We start from the raw sequence: 24,574 nt of genomic DNA, 5'->3' as shown, positions 1-24,574 counted from the left end.
GAAATTAAGAGAACAGGCTTTGCAGTCAGACCGCCTGGGTACAAATTATGCTTCTCCCACTAATTAGCTGTAACACTTCGGGCAAGTTAAGGGCTTCCTCTTCTCAATTTCCTCCCCTTTAACCTAGGAATAAAAGTAGGCTTCACCTTGTAGAATTGTTATGAGGATCAAATCTGATAATGTATGTAAAATACCTAGCATAGTCCAAATAAGGTATTTATGTGCATTATGTGTTAGCTGTTATTGACTACAATTTATTCATATTTCAGAACTTTGAGATTACAACAAAGTATTTTTCCAAGGGCTTGAGCATATTCAAAGCTCCTGAGAAATGAACCACCTTTGTTAATCCACCTTTGCACAAAAACCAAGATGGTTCTCAAGTCTGATGAGAATGAAATTCAGGTTCTGAATTTCAACAACAGAATGTCAACCCTGCTTTCAGTCTGGTTTCTAAAGTATATTGATCCTACCTTAAGCAATAGCACCAAGTTTCAGCATTTTAGGCCCTTGTCAAAAATTCAACTAAGAACTGACTGAATCTAGCACTTGCCAAAGGCTTGCTTGAGATGTCTGATATTCTGAACCATATTATATTTGCTCCCTAAAGAAATGCCTTCACGAAGTTGAGATTTAATGTTTTGTCCTCAGTTTTTTTTTGTCTTTCTTTTTTTTATGGAGAATCAATATAAGAAAAATCCATTTGAAGAAAACTTTATGTCTTTTATAAAAATCATATCCTGGACAGCAAATAGGTTTCATCTTAAGTTTCAACGTTGAATGATTGGTAGTGACTGTCTTGAGTGCTCTGTTAAGAAGGACTGCAAGGTCAGCATGATTGATTAGCATTGTCTGCCTTGGACATCAGCAAGGAAGTGTGGTGCCTTTGTGATATAGTTATTCATGCTACCATTGCCATAGTTGAAAGTATGATGCATGTCTAATATACTGTGCCTTATGTAAGAACCTGCTGAATGTGTGTGTGTGTGTATATATATATGTAATATATATATATGTAATATACATATATATCCTTTCTTAGATTCAATGCCATAAGCTTCTCCTTACTGAGCCTGGTACCTGTGAATCCCTCTAACCTGAGTTGTCTTCCTCCTATAGTCAAGTAGCCCTCAGAACTTGAAGATAAGGTTATACTAAAAGTTACTCTAATCAGCTCACAAAGAGTGAGACAGAAGACAGGATGTTTCTCAAATCAAAGCAAAAAGAGTAGGGAAAGGAAATGTAGTGTAGCCTGGATATGAATGAAACTTGAGCCTGATTAGTGGTATTAAGCATATGCAAGTGAAAGAAGAGGGTCTGAACAGAAAAAAGAGAGCTAAAATGGGGGAAAAATATTTGAAGAAAAATGTTCTGACTATGGACCATAAGGATAATGATGGTACTTCAGACAGCTCACAATGATAAATCATTACAGTTTGTTTTAAAGAATTCTTTGCCAGAACCATTTTAGCGACATTAAATTGTTTAAGTGCCATCTGTTTAATGGTGTGGCAACTAGCTGAGTGGGTTTTATGGACCAGTCTACTATATACATTAAAACAGCTACACCTGTTACATGGAAGCTGTCTGCAACGCTCCTTTGCCAATTGTAAATCTGGTTAATCCCACCTTTTTTGCCATTTTAATTCTATAGATTACTGAAACCAGAAGGAATGTGGGTGCACTAAATTGTTTCCAATTTAACAAAAAAAATACATTTTTTTAAAGCACAAAACAATACTAAATTTAGACAGCAGTTTTAGAACTTATGGTTCAGTTTTAAATCTTTTCTATTTGAAAGATTTACACAACAAAATCAGAGTAAAACACCATAACGGGTAAGCATAAAAGAGACTATTCTTAGTCTACTCAAATATTTGCTTATTGGAAATAAAATATCAAATATTTTATCATCCAAGTTTAATCACAATCACCATAACACACTGAAATAGAAGTTATCACTTATAAATATCAAGAATAATAATTATACCAATAAATCCTTATATAGGGCTTACTCTGTGCCAGGCACTGTTCTACATGCTTTATGGATAATTGTTTAATCTTCAAACAACCTGATGAGATGTGTCCCTTTATTATTCCCATTTTATGGATGAAATGGAAGCACGAGGGCAATAAGCAACTTGCCTAGGATCACATGGCTAGTGAACATCAGAACCAGGATTCAAACCTAGGCAGTCTGCCTCTAGCATCTGTCCTCTAAACCGCATTGGTGTACATTCTCTTCACCCTTGACCCAGAAAGTCTAATTTAACATATGTATGGAGCATGATTTCACGGCTGGGTTTAGGCTATTTCTGAATTTCATAATTGCATCTTCTTCAGCTCGTTATTAATGTTTAAGGGTAAAAGGGAAATAATGCTTATGAGTTTTGTTGGGGAGGAAAGGAATAATCCAGCTGGCAAAGGTTGGTGATAATATGCCATCTTGCTTATTAAAATCAGGTCTTCTCTATGTATGTAAAACCTTTCTTTTGAAATGCCCAACAGAACTTCTCCTGCAATAAACCATTAATAATTATCATTAGCTTCCTATTTCTTTAGTGATACTGTATTTTTCAGAACATCCCTAAGTGATCACTGTTTTTTGAACTATGAACTTAGTGATGAGGCTACAGCTTCTGAATTGGTTTCTGATAACTTTCACCAGAAGGTTTGGGAATAATTATTACTCTTATCCCCACTTCCCCACCAAACCACATGTCAACACAAGCAGGCTCTGAAATACAATGAGCAGAATTGTCACATTGCAAAGATAGATGTAGCCTAATGACATGGAAAGAGATGCCAAATTGTTCTCAACTTTAGAGGGGCTGGCCTTGCAAGATTTAATTAGCTTACAGTTGAGAAGTAATTTGAAGCTTCAAATTATAGTTATTTAGGGACTCTTGAATTGCTCATCATTTCACTTGATAAAACTACAATATAAGGCAGAGTCCCATGGAAAAAATGATTAGAATTAAAAAAAAAAAATTCCCTACAGACAAGCAACAAAAAGAGTGGAAAGAAAACCAGCTTGGGAGTCAGACAGCCCTGGGATATGGTGCTACAGTTGTGATGCTGGGCTACTATTGAACTTCTCTGAGGCTATTTTCTTATATAAATTACCAGTTATCCTGTGGAGTTGTTGTGAGAGTTAAAGGAACTCGGTAAAGTGCCTGGCATGATGACGCTGTTTAAGAAATTTTGGTTTCTTTACTAATACTCTTCCTATTTTCTATTTGTACTAACTCTGAAAAATTTCTCTCAGAGTCCCCATGTCTGGAATTTACTTTTCCTTCCTCTTCATCTCTACTCCTGCTTTTCAATATCCATCATCACTGGCCTGAATGACCACAACAACCTCCCAACTAGACTCGTCGTTTCTAGTTTTTCTCTTTTGGCAGCTTAACACATCTTTAGAAAAATAACCATCAGTGCTATTTTCCTAATTTATAAAAATGATAAATCCATTGCCTACAGAATAAAATCCAAATATCTGTGACATTTTGCCAGATTCACCTACCACCACTTCTCTACTCACTCCTTATTCTCCAGCCAAACCAATACACCACATTAGTGGTATGGATGGTCTTTACACTTGTTTTTCTCTCATCCTAAAATGCCTTCCTTACCTTGTTCTATAAGACCCATTAGAAATATCCCCTATTCTATCAACATATCTCTAACTAAAAGGCAAAAATAAGGACTGCATTTTACTTAAAGCCTTCATAGCAACTATACATATTTCTATTAGCATTCTCTCATTGCATTCTATTTGTTCTATATGATTCTCTTTGATAGGCAATGAATTCCTTAAGGTAAGGAACTCTCATCCCTGATTCAGCTAAGTCATAAGCCATGATTATATGTTTACACTTTGGTTAACCATTAGTTTTCCTTTATTAGAAACTAAGGGATCCTATCAACATGGACCGAGATAATGGACATTCACTGACTGCTACAAACTCATAGTCTGGGAAAACACAAGAAAAATGAAGTTGAAATACATGAGTTTGAAAGATAAAACAGGAAATTGATTAGGCAAAGTACGAATAGGAGACATCTGGCCAAAATACAACTGGTCATCAGGTGTGTGTGTGTATGTGTGTGTGTGTGTGTGTGTGTGTGTGTGTGTAAAATTATAGATAGGGGCCCCAGGATTGTAACACCTATGTCAAGACAGTAGATGTGGCCTTGGGCTTACATAAAATGGGGAGCTGGAACTAAGCTTCCTGCATAAAGCCAGACCTTGGAATGACTGCCTCCCTCTGTGATAACAGTTCTAGAAACTTCTGCACACTGGTCCCGGGGCAGGGGGTGGGAGGGAAATAGCTTGTCTCTGTCTAGGCTTTGGGTTGAGTAAAAAGTTGACAGTGAGAAATCAAAACTACGAGCCCAAGACATCTATGTGCATTGAGTCTGATTTTAAACTACCCTTATGGTGAGGGAATCACAAGCTAAGAAAGACATTTAAAAACTGGTTCTATATTAGTAAAACCCTTGAGGTGCCCAGTAGAGGAAAATGTAAAGCTTTTCTAGGGAGCATATCAGTAATCAATGCTATAGGTACTCCCACAGAAAAAACAACCCCTAGTGAAGATAAATTCACATTCCAAAGTTACTAGCTACACCAGGAAATGACACACCATAAGTGAGAGGCAGTATATATAATAGAAGATTAGCTTTTTCAGAACTTGAGATAATAGAGCAATCTGAAAGTCACCATAAAATAAGTATGTTTAAAACCATAATAAATGAATAGGATTCCATACATGACAGATTGGAAAATTAAATAAGATTCTAGAAATTAAAATAATTTTTTCATAAAAAGGGAAGGCAAAACAATATATAAGATGGAGATAAAAAATGAGTGATCTGAGGAAATCACCCAGAACGGAACACAGAGAGATAATGGAAGAAACAAGCAGATGGGTGGGGTATGAGTGAGTTAAAGCTTTCTCAGGTAGCTATTTTATAAGTGAATGAGCTATTACTTTTCATCTTTGTTAAGTCAAATAAGAGTGTCATAAATTTAAGGGTAATCACTAAAAGACTAGAAATGAAACAACTTTCAAACTGGCCAAGGTTAAAAAAAGAGAAACAAGTACTACATATAAAAACTTGAGATAAATTTAAATGTATAGACTTAAATTGCCTATTTTAAAAAGTAAGATAAAGCTTCCTGAGTTAAGCATTCAACCTGAAAAGTTGGAAAAACAATACACCCACAAAGTAGAAAGTCATAAAAATTAAGCGAATAATTGAAATGGAAACTTTTAGAGTATTACCTAAAGCAAAAATCTGATTCTTTGAACAGATTAATGAAATAGAAAACCTCTGGAAATATTAGTTAACAAAAATACATGATATTGGAAATAAAAATATAATATTAGCATTGCACAACTTCAGTAGAGAACAAAAAAACTGTAACTATATATACCTTTATATATAATAGGTAATATCTATAAAACTTATATAACTTATATAACTCTTTGCTATTAAATTTGAAACAAAGTGGTACTTTCATGGAATATTATTAAAATTGACCCTAGAAAACCTAAATATACCTATAACCATCAAAGAAATAGTATCAGTCGTTAAAAATCTATCCACTAAAAAGCACCAGGTCCAGATGTTTTAAAGACAAGTTTTATCAAACCTTTAAGGAAGCCAGTATAGATTATTTGAGATGATAAAAAGATTAAAACTCCTTAACTTAATTTATGAAATACAACCTTGTCACAAAGTCATATAAGGATGGAAAGAAAAATTATAAATTAATCTAATTAATGAACATACATATTAAAGTCTTATTAGCCGGGCATGGTGGCGCATGCCTGTAGTCCCAGCTACTCAGGAGGCTGAGGCAGAAGGATCGCTTAAGCCCAGGAGTTTGAGGTTGCTGTGAGCTAGGCTGACGCCACGGCACTCACTCTAGCCTGGGCAACAAAGTGAGACTCTGTCTCAAAAAAAAAAAAAAAAGAATTCAGTTAAAGTCTTAAAGAATAGAAAACCAGTCTAACAATGGATAAAAGTACCTATACTGATGACCAAAAAGGGTTATCTCAAGAATGGAAGGATGTTTAAATATGAGAATATCTATAACACTATCTATGACATTACAGATTAAAATGAAAAACATATGATCAATTCAACACATGCAGAAAAAGAGCATTCACTAAAATTCAAAACCATGAACTATAGTAAGTTTTAGCAAACTAGGAAAGTAAGCACTTTAATCTATCACTGAGTTATATTTTTAGACCCTGTATCAGTCAAGATGGGTTAGACCACAGTGATAAATAACTCCCAAATTTCAGAAACTTAATATAACATTAAAAGATTGTTTTTTGTTCATACTACATGTCCCATGGGGGCAGCAGGAGGTTCTGCTTATTGTGATAACTCAGGAGCCCAGACTGATACAGTCTTCCATAATCAGCAGAGCACTGAGATGGGAACATGGCAACTGGTATGCTAATTTCTAAAGCTTCCTCCAACTCAACTGTGAGAAATAAATTTCTACAGTTTGTAAGCTACTCAGTTTATAGTAGTTTGTTATAGCAGCCCAAATGGACTAAGTATTTCTGTACCTTCAGTTGGCCCTAAAAGAGAAATTTGAATGTAAAATATTTAGTCATCATTACTTCTAAGTTTTCTTCAGCCTTTAGTCTTTTTTCTAAATTATTATTTGTCATTTTAAAATACTTCAAATTTTAGTAAGATTTATTATTATTATTTTACAAATGAAAGCCTGAAGAAAAAATAATAATTTGCCAAGAAACCATCAACACCCATGGCTCCAGATGTTACTGTAATTTCTTCTGCCAGAGTTCATTTCTAAAATATTTACATTCTGTGCTTTTTAAAAATAATTTTTTCCAACTTAGATAACAGGAGATGAAAATAGTATATTGCATTTTAATAAGATTAAATGTAAAATTAATGACAAACTACATAAATAAAGGAAAACCATGTATAAAGGTCAATAAACATTTTATTCTTTCATTACTCAAATCAATCAAAAATTGAAATTTCCATTGATTTTTTTCCTTTCATAGATTTACTGTTACTAAAATCAAGACTAGTTGAAAAATCCAGTTGATGTATAAGATACAAAATCTAGGTTGTTCTATCATAATTGCCTCTAGATCTGTAATACTAAGAATAGCATATCTTATGTAAAGAAACCAAATATATAGAATTAAGATAGCAAGGAAGCCAATGTACTGAGTAGGAACATGCTGTTTTTAGAATTTTTGCTAATGATGATTACATTTTAAATTCTTCCTAGAGTTTCACTAGATACAGCATTACTCATTTCCTGTCTTTAAGAAGTATTCAGTATTATTGAAGTATACAAAGAGGACAGGGTAAGTAGTTCATGACCAAAGTTTTCAAGATTCATTAATAAACTTTTCTAGATATTTCCACTCTACCCAAGGAAGATAAAATTCTTTAATATAAATCTCTGTTCAATAACAAATCTACAAAAATGAACTTAAAATTAAAAAGAGAAATTTGACTTGCATACTACTTTCGATAAAATGAACCAAGATTGGTTTATACTCCACAAAAAGATGATTATTTTTAATACTGAAAGTAAATTAATTTCCATAGTCTATAAGAAAAAGTTAAATAACATGATTTTCTGACTGAGAAAAAAATCTAACAAAATTAATGCTAAACCATATACGGCTTCATTTGGATGAGAATAAGAAATGAACCATTTATTGATTTATTATTAACAAACAAAAGAGAAGGCATGAGATATAGCAGAAACAGAAAGAAAGACCCCTAAGAAAGGTGGTAGCCAAGAGTTTCAAAACTAGTTAACCCCATGGATAAAGTATAAAAATTACACTACATGAAAGTAATTTGTATCAAGACAAACTGCCGATGGAATGAAATGCCAGAGAGGTGCCCACAGTGTACCGATGGATAGCATGTAATAAAGACAGGAGCACAAGGAATGCATTTGGTGCTCTGACAATGCCTTGGAAACTCTGAACTGCAGCCATGATCAGCCCTCAGAAAGGTCCTGGAAGGATAGGGTAGTTGATGAAGAAATTAACAACTCCAAAGAGACAGGAATACCGAGATAGTAAATTAAAGCTGAAATGCCTGCAAACAGTGTCTGATGTCAGAGAAGGTACTAGCCTCCACTGTGAAGAAAGATGTGAAATACAGCTGGAACTCTTTGGTCATTTCCTTCTTCCCAAGAATAATGAATGAGCCGTAGTTGATTTTGTCTACGTATATTCAAAATGCCCTGTTTTTGTCTTATTCACTGCAGGTTACGAAAAGCTGGAGAAAAGCATCTACAACCACTGATGAGTTCTTTGAAATGTCTGGTATGAGGTACTACACAGAGTGAACAACAGCTTTCTCACCTGCCTAGATGTTCTTCTCAGCTGTTTACATGGTTTTCTCCTCCTTCTCATCTTTTGGATCTCAGTTCAAATGTTACTTCCTTGGAGGTACTTACCCTAACTGTTTTTCCTAAATAGATCTTTCTGTGTGTTTTCTTATTAGAGGTTGAGCTTCCCAAATCCCAAAATCTTAAATCCTCCAAAATCTGAAACTTGTAGAGCACTGACATGACATTCAAAGGAAATGCTCATTGAAACACTTTGAATTTCAAATTTCTGGATTAGGGATGCTAAACTAGTAAATGTGTGTATATATATGTATATAAATATATATGCATATATAATGCAAATATTCCAAAATCTGAAAAAAATCCAAAATCTGAAACACTTCTGGTCCCAAGCATTTTGAATAAGGGATACTCAGCCTAAACCTGTTTTTCTTTCCAGCCTCCCTACTAGAATGTAAACTTCACGAAGACAGGGATTTTAACTGCCTGATCACTGAAAATGTTCTCAGCAACTATACTTGACACATAGTAGTCACTAATAAATATTTATCAAATGAATGATTTAACAAATACAAAAAACACTAAAAAATATGTTTTCTAGGTAAACAATCACAAATGAATGAATGAATAAGTCTCTTTTCAAAGGAAGGCATTTATATTTTCTTTACCTTGTGATCTACACTGAATAAAATCTAATTGTGGTCCACATCTTCAATAATCCATAGTAAACTTCCCTAAGAACCAAACATCCATGAGTTCTTCCAGAAGAAATATTAATAGTTACCTACTAAGGAAGAGAACTCAGCAGCAGCAGCAGGATATCACTGATGCAGAAGTATTAATATATTTCTTTATCGCTAACCCAAAGAACAAGCATTTGCTTTAGTCTGTATAGCACCAAATGCTAACAAATGTTTTGGAGGCCAAGTATAATAGTTCAAGCTCAGGAACCAACAACATCCTTGCAACTAGGAAAACAGGATATATCCATCTCCAGCCAGATTTCTTCAGCTGTGACCTCCAACAGAAGCTCAGTGACAAACTGCTTACCTCCTGTGAACATAATGATGCCTTCTAAAGGCTGAATATGAAACAGTATGTTCAATAAATATTCACCGAATATTAAAAATTCTTGAATGTTGAATCTTCATTCATATTAAATGAATGAATCACACTCTCCCCAAATAATATTATTGACTTAGATTACTTTTATAGTCTATATTTTCTTAAAATATATGTCCTAAAAGTAAATTAGGTTTCAAAACAATTATTATAGATAAGTAAGCAAAACATGGAAATTTCAAGTAGGTTCAAAATGTATAAAACTAGAATCCTGGTTTAGTAACATTATTACTGCTGCTAAACACATAGTAAGCAAACCATTAAGTTATTAGTTCTAAGGAACTAAGTACTTTGCTCATATAATGCTTGGGCAACCCTACGAAATGGGTTAGCATTATTATCCTCATTTCACCAATGAGGAACCTGGGGCACAAAGAAGTTAAATGACACGCCTCAGGTCTCACAGCCAGCAAATGGCAAAGCTGACATTCGAACACAGGCAGTGTGGTTCCAGGCTGTGTGCTGTTAATCACTAATCTATCCAGTGCTATTCCAAGATGCCTGTCTACAAGTGAATTGTTACTAATATACAACAAGGTTAAGCACCAAAATTGAGAGTAATTGTTCAGAAACTTATATACCACTTTGATATTGCTGCAACATACAAGTATGTGATCATTAGATTCATCTCATTGGACAGCGTAGAGGGGATTAGGGGTTGTCAAAGGCACATAGTGAGTAGCATGTGGCCTAAACTATGTATTGGTACTATATTCAGTCAGCTGAATGACATAAGGAAAAGAAGAACTTAAAGAAAAAGAAAAAGAAAAACCTCATCTTGTTCTTCAAGTGGTTTAAGAAGTCTTGATCTATACTAATTTCATTCAAATTGTCAGAAGATTTTCCCATCTCAAGTGGAAAAGAATGCTGGAGGCATCACTTTTTGCCTGCCTCCATCAGACAATAAATAATTTTGGGATTTTCTCAAATTTACATTTATAAATTTAGTTCATATTTTAATGAAGATGGTATATAAAAACATTTCAATATGAAATATATAATTAATTTGTTGCCCTTACCACACGAAAATATAATGCTTAGTCATGTAAGAAATGTAAAATATACCTACATAAACATCTATCCAGTACTTGGAAGTTTCCAGTTTCATCCCCCAAAAGAAAGCTTTTCTACAGATGTAGACAGTGATTTAAAGCACATCAGAAACTATAAAGGCAGGAAATATGGGGGAGAAATTTTCCATTTGAGAAAAATCAAAATATTTCTAAAAGAAAACAGTCATATTGAATATATCTACCACTATAGTGGGAAAAATGAAATATTTCATATATACTGGTTTTCAACATAAATGATGCATATCCTCCACCCCCTTTTAATGGAACACTTCCTAAAATGCAGTACATATTTTTTTTGTAAATGCATTACAAACTTCTCTGTAAAAACAGCATTCTGTTCACAATTCAGAAAACTTTTGCTAAAGCCTGTAATCTCTGAAGCAGGGACCTGGTACGGTGTGATTGACTGAAATATAGAAAGCTGTTTACACCCAGAGTTCTGGCCTCTTCTGTTATATTCATGGTGAATTTCTAAGGAGACACTTCCACCTGCCTCCACCATTCTTTCCCTTTCCTATTTTTTAAAATCTATCTTCCCAGGTAGAGAAGAAAGAGATACAGAGAAAAAACACACACACACATACACACATACACACACAAGCTCAGCAAGCACTGAGCTTAATTTATACACAATTCCAAGCCAATGGACTTTGTCTTTTCTGAAAGCATGTGGTGCTCTTCTGGCTCACAGGCCTTTTCCTGCCTGCTCCTGAGATTCATTACAGATGGCTGAGGCTGGAAGTATGATGGCTGGATAAGTGGAACATACTTGACTTGATCTTCTATCATTCTGATAAAAATTCTATGAGGTAGAGAAAAGGCATATGCCGTTATCCTCATTTTTTTTAATGGAGAAACTGCAGCACACAAAGAAAGTTAAGTAACTTGCCCAAAGCACCCAGCAAATTAGTGTCAGAGAATTCAGGTCTTTAAAACCATGCTCTTCTCTTTATCAGATAATAACACTGCCTTCCCCTTTCTCCAGTCTTTCCCATACATATTTTATCCAAGTATAATATATATCTAAATTGTTCTTTATGTGTATGCATTTCTAGACACCTCAACCAAATCATCAAATTATAATTTTCTATTATGTTTTCTTTGAAATGTCAGCTTTTGAAATGATATCCATAAATCTTTCAAACATGAAATTAGCAGGAACAGGAGAGAAAGGATGACTGGAAGCAAAAAATAAAAACAGTTTCAATGACTTTGCTTGGGTAAAGAATCAAGAGATTAAGAAAAAATAAAAAGCAACCCTGGGGGTGGGGGAAGCAGGTTCTTTGGGATGGATAGTGTTTTACCTCTTTGCCTCTTTATGCAGCAGGTGGAGCTATGGTACTATTCACTAGGGTTAGAGGAAGGCTTTAAGCCTGAAAAAATAATCCAATTTGCTTCTAGTATATCCATTTTCTTTTGCATTTTCAAATGGTCCTTTTCTGTTTTTGAAACATTTTTCCTCCATTCCCTAAGAAGCTTCAGACTGAACTACCTATATTTCTTTTGCTCTGGAATGACAGAGGGTTACCACCTTCACTTCACATCCTTATGATGCCATTTTGACAAGGGTATTAGGAGATAACCGTTGCATAAAGCAGCCTGCTTTCCTCTGTCCCATCACTCTATAGGTTTTCTCCATAATTTATCAAATCTATTTTTTAGCCCGAAAACAGGACTCTCCTGCAACTGAAAAATTTCCAGAACAGTTAAGTGTAATACAGCAGAAATGATTTTCATTAACCTCTCATAAAAATATAATATTTATAGAAATTAAAAAGGAACAAAACAAATTTTATTCAAAGAACTAAAATATTTCCCAAGATAATTCATTTTGAGTAAAAAAAATAATCTTTAAGAATATATAGGAATCAAAGACATTCACCTCTACTTAGGGGGCACTGTGTCTAATATTACTGTGAGGATTAATTTTCTGTGTCAACTCAACTGAGCCACTGGGTGCCCAGAGATTTGGTTAAACATCATTCTGGGTGTGTCTGTGAAGGTGTTTTTGGATGAGATTAACATTTGAATCAGCAGACTGAGTAAAGCAGATTAACTCCCAAATGTGGGTGGGCTTCATCCAATCCACTGGAGGTAGAGGCCTGAATAGAATAAAAATGTGGAGTAAGGGAGAATTTGCCAGCTCTACTTGACTGTCATAGAACTGGGACATTGGTCTTTTGCCTTCAGACTCAAACTGGAGATATACCATTAGCTCTCCTGGGTCTCCAGCTTGCCAAGTGCAGATCAGGGGACTTCTCAGCCTCCAAAACCACATAAGCCAATTCCATATAATAAATCCATAACCACACACACACACACACACACACACACACACACACACACACACACAATTAGTTCTGAGAACACAGATGAATATAATTACTAATTTCATGTTAAATTGCTTTGGTATAAAGTGAAATAAGCCAAACACAGAAGACAAATCTCACATGTTCTCACTCATATGTGGGAGCTAAATATTAAAAATGATTGATCTCATGGAGACAGAGAGTAGAATGATGGTTACCAGAGGCTGGAAAAGATAGCAAGAAGCGGGGTTTAAAGTAGAGATGGTCAATGGGTACAAAAATATAGTTAGATATTAATAGAATGTACAATATTTGATAGCACAACAAAGTGACTATAATCAACAATAAGTTAGGGTATACTTTAAAATAACTAAAAGAGTGGAATTGGAATGTTCCTAACACAAAGAAACATTAAATGCCTGAGATGATGGATATCTCAACTATACTACCATTATGTACCTAAAATAATTAAAAATTAAAAAAAATAAAAATAAAAAAGTAAAAAAGACAGCAAGGTAAGGATATTATGTAAATTCTGCTCTCCAAACATGTTATTGAGAGCTTCAGAGTCGAGGCACTAACCATGCAGTTGGTCTTCCATAGAGCTGGCCTCTATGCTATTTGAATAAAGTAACCAAAAGCACTAACCTAGACTTGAAGGTCACTGTAACTAAAGTCTTGGGACTTTGGCAGCTGTGTTTCTCTGAGTGGGCAGCTGCCTAATGGCAAGTCCTTTAAAGTCATGGAAGATTCTGCAGGGGTGGAAGAGTCTCCAGTGCCAGCAGTGAAACAGGTTCTTAAAATTTAGGAAGAACCTTCCCAATACATGTTTTCAAGAATACTAAAAGATTAGGAGCAAAGATTCTGAACTCTGACAGGCCTGGTTTAAATGCCCATTCTGTCTATCGCAAACCATGTGACTGTAGAGAATTTAGGTATCCTCTATAAGCCTAAGTACTCATTTATAAAATGGGGATAATAATATCAACCTCACAGGAGTGTCTTAAGAATTAAACTATATAATACACATTAATTGCTTAGCACAGTACTTGGCACAAGATTTAACAATAAAAATAACAACTGACATTTACTCAGTACTTACTACGTGCCACATACCCTTTTAGGTTCTCATGCTTATTAAGTAATTTATAATTCACAATAACCCTATGAGGTAGCATGACAAACTACATTATTATTTAAAAATAGCCCCTGCTCTTATCTTTGAGGGTAGAGAATGCATCCCTACCCCATGACTCTAGGGTCAATCACATGATGGACTTTAGCCAGTGGAACTGAGCAGACATGACCCATCCCGGCAGATGTGCTAAGAAGTACCCCGAAGTTCCATTACAATATTGACCCTGAAGATGGCTTGTCCCAGACATAGGGGCTGCTCCTTCACCCTGCAGCCTGGAATGAAAAAGACAGAGCAGAGCTGTAGCCTACCCATTGCTTATGTGTACCATGAGCAAGAAATAAATGCTGGTCATAAGCTAGGGAGACTTGGGGATTATCTGGTAGTATTACTAACCTCATTTTTAGCTGAGGAAATTAAAGCCCAAAGAGGTTAAGTCATCTGTCCAAAGTCACACAGCTGGTGGGCTGTTCAACTCTAAACCACTGTACATTAACCTTTGTTAGTGCTTGTTACCATCACCATCACTGACGAGGATGCAGACACCTAGGGGCAGTTTATTAGCAGATAGACCTGAGAGGGAGACCCAACAATGCCAGAGGCAGAGAAGCAAGCAGAGCAGGAGGACCAGTGTTTGAGTATGGAGAGCCTGTAGATCTGTAAGTCTGGTAAGAATGGATGCTGGTATGAACACACAGATTATGGAAGATTTCAAAAAGTTCAGTAGAACTTGTGTTTTATGTGGCAGAAAACTAGAAGCCACTGAAGTTTGAGAGGCCAGGGAAGAAGCCATAAGACAAACAGGCAACCAAACGGTCTTGGAAAACAGACCAGAGACAGCAGCAAAGAGGCTACAGGCTTGAGACAGGGACCTAGAATCAGGTAGGAACAGTGGTAGTGTCATCAACAGAGGCACATTTAGTGACAGAAGACCTTTAATGACTATTTGAATATATCAGTCACATATCCACCTATGCTTGTTAAATGGAAGAAGGGAGGGATAGACAAAGGGATTCTAAAGAGTCAAGCATGGGGGACTACAATAATGATGGTACCCAGACCTGGGAGATATAAATCTTGTGCATTTAAATGGACTCTTGGCCCTCTCATTGTGCTGTTGTAGTTAATCACTGGAGCTGACTCAAAAAAGGTCTTAACAGATCTTAACAGGGCTCCAGGATTTGTGTAATGGATTTGTACAAGAAAACAATGATAAAAAGATCTGGAAATAAAATCCTTATTCAGGGTGGACAGGAGACTGTGATGCCTGCTAGGACATTTGGGGAGACTGATGGAGGTCCTTCAACTTGCAGTTATAAAATTGGGAACATTTCAAGGCCTGTTGATTTATGACACAGTGGAGACTCAAAGAGAATCACAAGCAGACTTGAGGGGTTGGGGAATTTAGACCAACAGAAATAGAGGCAAAGAGTGAGTAGCAAATCGAAGAGCATGCAGGATGTGAAGAACAACACAGGAGGTTTTGTTCCAGGGACCATAGAAGAATGTGTGTCCCTCTCTGAAAAGGAAGACCCACTGGAGAGTTTCTGGCACAGAGTTCAAGAGGCACCAAATGAGTTGGGGCTTAGGTGAATAATATATGGAAAATTTCACAGTTTTGAACTAAAATCAAGGTTATTGACTAGAAACTCAACCATAAAAGAACAGTATCCAATGAGAGAGTTAAATAGGGTAAAGAAAACTTGATAGGAAAAAAATAAAGAAAACTGGATTTAAACTAGATGACAAAAGTAAGAATTTACCTGTTAATTCCAAGTCTTAAAAAAATTTAAATGCTACTAAAAACTAGGCTGCATATTGGAATTAAAGAAATAAAAGACTTAGTAAAAAGATTAAATTCAAAGAGTTAAAGCCTGCTGAATGGAAAGAGGAAAAAGAGGAAAGAGACCTCAGAGATTTAAATCAACACGAAAATAGTTAACGCGCTGTAAATTATAATTTATGTATTTAATCTCCATACTTTATCCTTGAAGACTCTTTGATGCTCCCAGAGAAACACAGGGTTTGATAGCCTGCCTCTCTAGCAGCAGCGACCCCCAAATTGTTTGTCACCAGGGACCGGTTTCATGGCAGACAATTTTTCCATGGGGAGGTTTCGGGATGATTTAAGTGCATTATATTTATTGTATGGTCAAACCTCTCTGCTAATGATAATCGATAATCTGTATTTACAGCTGCTCCCCAGCACTGGCATCACTGCCTCAGCTCCACCTCAGATCATCAGGCATTAGATTCTCATAAAGAGAGCGCAACCTAGATCCCTCGCATGTGCAGCTTACAGTAGGGTTCACGCTCCTATGAGTATCTAATGCCACCGCTGATCTGACAGGAGGTGGAGCTTATGTGATGATGCGAACGATGCAGAGTGGCCATAAATACAGATGAAGCTTCTTTCTCTTACTGACCTGCTGCTCACCTCCTGCTGAGCAGCCCAGTTCCTAACAGGCTATGGATCATTATGGTCCACAGCCCAGGGGTTGGGGACCACAGCTCTATAGGACAGTACAGATCACCAAGAATGCATACCACAGGAGAAAAAGGGGTGGTGATCACATGCTTAGGGGTTTGATCTTTGAAGCAGAAAGCCTTTTTCTAATCTCTCAAAAGCAGGGAATTAGCCAGGCAATACTTCTGATTAGGGGTGGCTTCAGGTTAAAAAGGGAAGTATCTGATGTTACCATAGCAATCAGGGGCTTCCCAGGCCCTCTGCCAATTAGTGTGGCTTGAGGAGAAGGACAAAAAGGTGACATATGATAAAGAAGAGATTCCAAAAGTGAGAACATTCTAAATTGGAAAAGTAAACTACTAAACAAAACTACAACTTTTAGCATTTTTTAATATACAATATGTACTAAAATGCCATGTGACTAGGTATCATCTTAATCATTTACCTAGGAGGTAGGATAATGATGTTAAAAGTATGTGGATCATTAGAGCCTGACGGAACTGAGTTGGGGTCCCAGTTCTGTTAACCCACTGAGAAACCTTGGGAAAGTTACTTCCAGAGTCTTAGTTTCCGCAGTCACAAAAAAGAAACTAATAAATATCTCTTTTTCCCAGCGGTTGAGAATATGCTAACATGAGTATATGACACACACATGCTGAAGAATTAGCTTCCTTCCTAAGGAATACACGGTCTCACCTTAGGGGTCACATATTCAATTTCTTAAAAGTCATTTGGAAAAACTAATGCTTCTAAATGGCATAACTAAAATGACTTTAGGCAAAAACAGCTGGTAGAAGTATCTTTAAATGTGAAATCACTTACTCATTCATTCAATAAATTTTACTGGGCAACTATCATGTGCTAGAAACTATTTACTGTCAATTAAAATCTCATACAAAATTAAAAAATCATCAGGCATGGTGGCTCATGCCTGTGGTCCCAGCACTTTGGGAGGTTGAGGCAGGAGGATTGCTTGAGCCAATAGTTCAACACCAGCCTGGACCACATAGCGAGACCCCATCTCTACAAAAAATTTTTAAAAATAAGCCAGGTATGGTGGTACGCTACTTGGGAGGCTGAGGCAGGAGGAACACTTGAGCCCAGGAAGAGTTCAAGGCTGCAGTGAGCTAGGATCACACCACTGCACCACTGCACTCCAGCCTGGGTGACACAGCAAGACCTGTCTTTAAAAAAAAAAATTCGAAAATCTATAAAACATCTGTTTAGTAACTTATGTATTAACAGCTATCATCGATGATACTATAATTTTGATTTTAAAAAATATTAATGTATACCCTGGTCACCATAACAAAAACAAAAAAATATCAGTTATATACAAATTAATACCATAGAGAATACTGAATTTCATGTTCTATTATTCTTACTCTTAACCACAAATCTGATAGGCTTGGTATGATCTCCAAGTGCAGTAAAGGATGTCAAATCAATGTTCTTAGGCTTATCAACTGGGATTGGTTCTATTTTTCTTCACCTTTCTCCCTCATCCAAGGAGCTGCTAAAGTTTATATGGACAGGAGCATACTTGTTACCTTTTAACAAAAACTAGCCTCTGTCCAACTTAAAAAGCACTTTCTTTTTGTCCTCACACTTAATCTTCACATTAAGTAGGCATTTTCTCCTTTTTCATATGAAGAAACTGAGGCTCTCAGGAAATGAAGTCACTTGCCCAAGGTTTTGGTTAATGACAGCTATATACACATCCAGGGTTTCTGACAGAAAAATCCTATGTTCTTTCCTATGTGAATCAAAAGACCTATTTTATAAGCATTTGAAGAGTTATCGGAGGGGGAGAAATGCACTAATCACACTAAAACTGCAGCACAGAAGGGAGGAAAAAAATTGAAAGGTTGTAAGAATTATGAAACACGGTAGATATCATTCTCAGTCATCTGAAGGGAGATATTCATTTTATGCATTATACCAACCTAGTTTCTTGTATCTCTCTTTCTCTCTCTCTCTCTTTTTTTTTTACAAGGGAACAGATGTAATGGGTGGAAGCAGATGTCACAGTTCTATAGAAGCTCTGAAGAAGGAAAATGAATATTTGCTGCACATCTATTATTCAGAAACTTCTTGGTGTTTATAGGTGTTATGAAACATAATTTATTTAAGATATTGACACAGTTAATTCTTGGCAAGTGAGATGTATTTCAGAATAGCAAGTTATAGGCTGCTTTTATAGTTTGATTACACTTATTGTACTATTCTTTACCTTTCTAAACCAACAGATAGATATATGCCAAAACAATCCCTAGGTATCCCAATAAAAGATCCAAGTTAAGAGTATCAGAGATACAATTTGGTTATAAGTCTACAAACCACATGTGAAATCTCAATTTACTGTGGTAAAAGTAAAAAGAGATCTGTTATCATATCATGAAGACACGATATGAAAATGGAGCGAGTGATATATCTGAATAAGTCATAGACTATGCCTGATAATGGTAACTATTGGTCAATCCTGATTTCCCTACTATATAGCATTCTAGGAGAGCTGTGAAACTAACATGCAGGAAGAAAGTAAAGGAGCCTGTAATTAAAACAAAACACAGTAAATACAATAGGATAAATGTTTTCTAATTTCACTTCCATTTCCCCCAATTACTAAGGGCTTGTTTCAAAATTGCTTTTGTTTAAATACAGAAGCAGCTCTCTTAACAGACCCACTGGATTAACTGATACGTCTCTTTGTGAAATATACCTACTTCTGGTGTCCTTGGCTGGTCCCACCTCATAAAGTTCCTTATACGACTGCATGACAAGGGCTTCTACTGTCAACACTTGCAAATATAGCAAACCTATGGATGAGATACTGACCTGGTTTTAGAATGAGGAGCTGAAGATACAAAGAGAAAGAACAGAAACTTTATGAGAGCAGGGATCATCTTTGTTTTGTTCATTGATGTATCTTAATAACACAAATCAGTTCCTGATGTATACCAGGGGCTCAATAAATATGTGGTAAGCAAATTAAAGTCTATGGCACCCAACAAGCATCTGAGGAACAGGAAGACAGATTTTCTTGCTTCAACCCTGGATGCTTCCTGAAGGTATGAAAAGACATATATTTAAGCCACAATCAAATGAAAGAATGAAATTTTTTTTTTTTAAAATATAAAGTATCATACTAATTTAAGGAGTTATTATTAATAGTAATCATTATGGTAAGCTTTGTAATGACCCCTAGCCTCTAGAGACATGGCTGCTGTAATGAAAACTGTTTCAGAAGTCTCCAAGCAATCCCTGGTTTTACCGGGCAATTACTTATCAGTTAATTGATGAATATTATTTAATGACCAGCAGCATTTCTTTCACAGGGATACATTTAATGAACAGGTAAATAAACCTAGTACTCAATGAGAGGTACAGAGAATTTAAAGTTTTAATTTTCTTGTTATAAAACCATGCCAAAAATTTTGAGTATTTACTCCTTTCCAGACACTGACTTAGATGTTTGAGCTATAAAATATGACTTAGATGTTCGAGCTGTAAGATAAAGCATAGCTCATCTCTTCATGGAACTCCCAGTCTACTGGGAAAGACAGAGACCTATAACTATAAATCAACCAAATAAATGCCAAGGAAGCCTAAAAAGAATGTTATAGAAAGCACACAACAGGAAGTATTACTAATTCAACTTGGGAGAGTCAGGGAAAGCTTTAGAGAGAAAGACACTTTAACTCAGTTTGGAAGAATGAATGGGATTTCTCAAATGGAGACAAGAGAAAGGGCACAGAAGTGAAAGGATAAGCAAGCTATGAGGGAATAAAAGCATGTGATAGTTTCAGGATCCTATCAGCAGTCCAGTAGTTTTAGACAGCACAGGGCTGAAGGAATTTGTTGAGAGAAAGAAAAGGAGTTAGGACATGTGAATGGAGAAGACATTTGGAGCCAGAATGAAAAGGCCTTAAATACTACATCAAAGCTCATGGGAAGCTTTTAAACAGGGAAACAATAAAATCAGATTTACATTTTTGACAAATATTTGTAGAACTCATAACACTGCACTATAATTGTGTATAAACTGGCCTCTTCTACCAGACTTGAGCAATTGAAGGGTAAGAAAAGATAGGAATTGATGAAGGAAAAAGAGAGCAGAAATTAAAAAGAGAAATACGATTTAAGATAGGAGATTAAGAAAATTCCCTGAGCTTTACCCTGCAGTTGTGATTTGCATCACTAAAATTATTCATCAATACTGTTCTTACATTTGTAAATAATAAGGTTTATTAATATAGCAATGCTGGTTCAATTTATTTCCACCTAAGGACATAAGCAAAAGTTTATTTTTATAATTCCAAAGTAGACAGTGTTTTAAAAAACAGAATGCATAATTTCATGAAGATATAAATATTAAATCATAAAAAGACATGTATCAGTTAGGAATGTGTTAGGATACAGGTAACTCTGCAAACAGTGTTTACTTAAGAAAGAGGTTCATTTATTCAAGTCTAGGGGTAGACAATTCAGGGCAGGTTAGTGGCTCAATAAAATGCTATCAGGAACCCAGGTCTTTTCTCCATCTTTACACTATGTCATTCTTAGTTTTTGCATTTATGCTCTTAAAAAGGCTGCTACACTTCTATGCATTGCATTAGCATTCTCATTTCAGTTAAAATAGAGGAAAGACCAAAGCACCAAGTGACATAGGGCTAAAGGAGCAAGTTAATTAAGTCTGTTCCCTTTGAAAAGCTTTCCTAGGAGTCCTACCCAGAGAATTCCACTTGCATTTCATTGGCTAGAGCTAGGTTATGTGACCAACTCTAGCTACAAGGGAGTCTAGGAAGGTGAGCCTGTTTAGCTTGGCTCATTGCTATCCTGACCAAAATTCTGTTCAAGAAAGAAGAGAAAAATGCATATGGGAAAGCAATGAGCAGTGTTTTCCACAAAAGTAACATAAAATCTTGCCCAACTTTTCTGTTAGGTTGCAATCCAACTACTAAGAGACACATGCTGCTGAACACCCTGCATGCCTATAAAGGGAGACAAATCATTTTCTCTTTGGTAAGCAGTTCATTTATGTTATTAATGTAGGCTTGGATACATGTCTTCTACTTGAAAGGATGTTCCCAGCATAATATAATTTGAAGAATAAATTTAAAACACAGATAGCAAATTTGGAAGTTTACCTAAATTCATTATACCCAAAAAGGCTTTTAGGAGTCACTACAAATGGTTGGGATTTTATCTGTTACATATATATCAACACCCATGAAAGTATGCAGACTTGTTATAACTCCAAGTAGCAGAAGTACTAACACCTGCACATATTCAATATTCTAGATGCTTACCAGGAATGGTAGGATAAGCCAGCTGCTATTTTCCTTCCTGCCCAAATATTTTCCAAATATTAAGCTATTTTTGTTATTGCAAAGAGGTAACAAAATTCACAGAACTAAGCATTTAACAATTGGCTACTATGTTTATGACAGATGGCTATATTTACAATTACTAACAGTCTTCCTACTGTTTGAATATAAAAACCAAAAAAAAAAAAGCTACATAAATTACATGCTCAGTTGCCTTAGTTCTAATTTAACTTAAGGGAACAAGAATTAATTTGATCTAACTATTTTAAATATTTGCCAACAGGATGAATTCAATGAAGTATGGAAGGATAATACTGAATTCACTGTCTTCTACTTCTCACTACTAAACAATATATCAGCTTGCTTTTCTACTGAAATTGCATAAAACAGATAGGACAGCTAATTTAAACAGTTGTTTGCACATTCAATATTTATAACCCAAATCTTGCATGACTGACTGGAAGCAGTGAGTTAGAAGGTTTAGCTCAGCTGCTGCCTGGAGTGATGGATGGCCTTGAAGAATTTCTTGCTCACTGACCAGATCAATCACGTAACAGAATGAAAAAAGAAAAAAATAAGATCAGCCTTAAACTAGATTCCCAACATTTCCATCTGTATGCAAAATTGTTGCAGGAAGAAATGTATCATAAAACATAATGTGAAGCTACTTAAAAATAATAAAAATCCACCAGAGACGATGTAGAATGCAAATAAAAAAGATAAGGTGACTGGATGATATTCTTTTTAACTAACTATTAACTGAAACTTTATAATATCTATAATCCAAAAGTGTTGTCAATTCATAGTGATATTTTGATCAAGCTCAGACTCACAAGTAAAAAGGGAGTAACAGGTTACAAAGCATTGAAAGGCCTGCAATTTTTTTTTGACAGTACTTGCAGTTGAATTTTATGTAATCAAACTAAAAGGTAGTGTTGTCGCAATTATTACATAATGCTGCTTTTAATTATTTCTCAATGGCTGTTCTAAAAAATGAGTCTGTTAAGGAGTTAACAGACATCTGATGATTCAAAGTATAGTAATTTATTAATGGCTATCCCTAAAATATCTGCATTAATGGTGGAAGACAGTATTTCACGTGGGCCATGGTACTGTGAAACTCTCCTTAGTATCGTGCTAGAAGAGGTTTGACTGGTTTGTGAGCCTCCATTGTGAACACCTTCTCCCAGCTCCACATTTGGTGATATCGGGTTGGTAAGCTGAAATCAGCCCTGGTGGGAGTATGTATACCACAGAAATTAGCAAATGCTAAACATAAGGGCTCCTCAATACCCATCCCCGACTCCAGAGCCAATTGTTAAACATTTACCAGTACAAGATAGTACAGAGAGCTCATTTCTAGTGTTGAGATATGGATGGGCTAGTAAGGCTGAGGTGACTGAGAGCTAAAGAGCGTAAAGTTGAGGTCTTACTGAACAGGTGCAGGAGGGGCAGGCTCAGAACCCGGATAACCCTACAGGTGTCTAAAGATGTTTGTAATTAGCAACAAGGATGACAGAAATAGCATTTACCATTTCCTATGGACCTTGGGCATTCATTTTCTCCTTTTCAGTAAGTTTACCCCTTACAAGGAGTAGAAGTGAGAGAAGGAAGAAGAGCAGGCGGAGAATTACAAGAAATGAGAAGGAAAAAGAAGAAAGAAAAAGAAAAATGAGAAAGAAGAAAAAAGAGAAGTATAAGACCAAGAGCAAGAATAAAGAAAGATGATGAGGAGAGAGATGGTAAAGAGAAGAAAAATAAAAGAAAGATGAAAAAGGATGAGGAAGAAAAGAAAGAGAGAAGAAAAAGAAAATGGTGGGAAAGAGGAGAAGGAATAAGGAAGAGGAAAGAGTAGGGGTGGAGAAGGAAGCAGAGGCAGTAGGCTCCTGGAAACAGCATATCTAATCCTATAGTAATTAAATCATATTTACCTCACTTCAAGAATCACTGGTGTTCCTGAAAAGCTTTGCATAAAAATATACATGCAGTCTTAGAATAAGGGAATTAGAAGAGGCCTCATAAATGTTCAGACTTCTATCCACAGGATGGCAAATTTCTAAAAAATGCCAGACACATGGTGGTCTGTTCTGCAGGCTAAGTCAAACAGATGGAGGCTCCTTGAGCTGAAGATGGCAATCTTTTTGCTATTGAAGTCTGTTTTGCTTTTTAGGAGCCAATGGTTAGGCTTCCCTTTTGAAGCAGTGGGTGAGGAATATTTGGCCACATTTCTATATTCAACAGTACCAGGGTAGCCAGACGGGGGCAGAAGACAGATCTTGGGTTCTGGCCACCTTGTGGATGTTCAGGAATCCTCCGTGGCAGCGGTTCAAGTGCATCAGCATCACCCAAATGATTTGTTAAAACATGGATTGCCGATAGATAGCTAAGTCATGGAATCAACTTAAAATGTGGTTCATATACACAATGGAATACTATTTGGCCATACAAAACAATGAAATCCTGTCATTCGTGGCAACATGGATCAGCCTGGAAGACATTATGTTCAGTGAAATAAGTCAGGCACAGAAAGATAAATACCACATATTCTCACTCATGTGTGGAACTAAGAAAAAACTGAGCTCATGAAAGTAAAGAACAGAATTTTGGGTATTATAGGTTGGGAAGGGTACAGGAGAGGGGAGAATGGGAAGAGGTTGGTTAACATATACAAAATTATTATATAAGAGAAATGAGTTCTGGTTTTCTGCAGCTATGCAGGGTGATTACAGTTAAGTATAATTTATTATATGTTTTTAAA

At 35.9% G+C, this 24,574-nt stretch overlaps 1 protein-coding gene across 6 annotated transcripts in view; it reads right to left on the bottom strand.

The window, feature by feature from the left end:
• CFAP20DC (CFAP20 domain containing) overlaps positions 1 to 24,574 on the bottom strand; it is a 219,928-nt gene that overhangs the window by 169,233 nt on the left and 26,121 nt on the right. Inside the window, exon 1 of one of the 6 annotated variants that reach the window (XM_045530674.1) lies at positions 19,325 to 19,366. The exons of the other annotated variants lie outside the window; for them this stretch is intronic. The gene's annotated coding sequence lies outside the window, so the exon portion shown is untranslated. Of the gene's footprint in view, positions 1 to 19,324; positions 19,367 to 24,574 lie in introns of those variants that run through there. 6 annotated transcript variants of the gene reach the window in all.

Source organism: Lemur catta, chromosome 18, assembly GCF_020740605.2.
Source record: "Lemur catta isolate mLemCat1 chromosome 18, mLemCat1.pri, whole genome shotgun sequence".
Classification (NCBI taxonomy): Eukaryota; Metazoa; Chordata; class Mammalia; order Primates; family Lemuridae; genus Lemur; species Lemur catta.
This window is presented reverse-complemented; position numbering and strand designations above follow the sequence as displayed.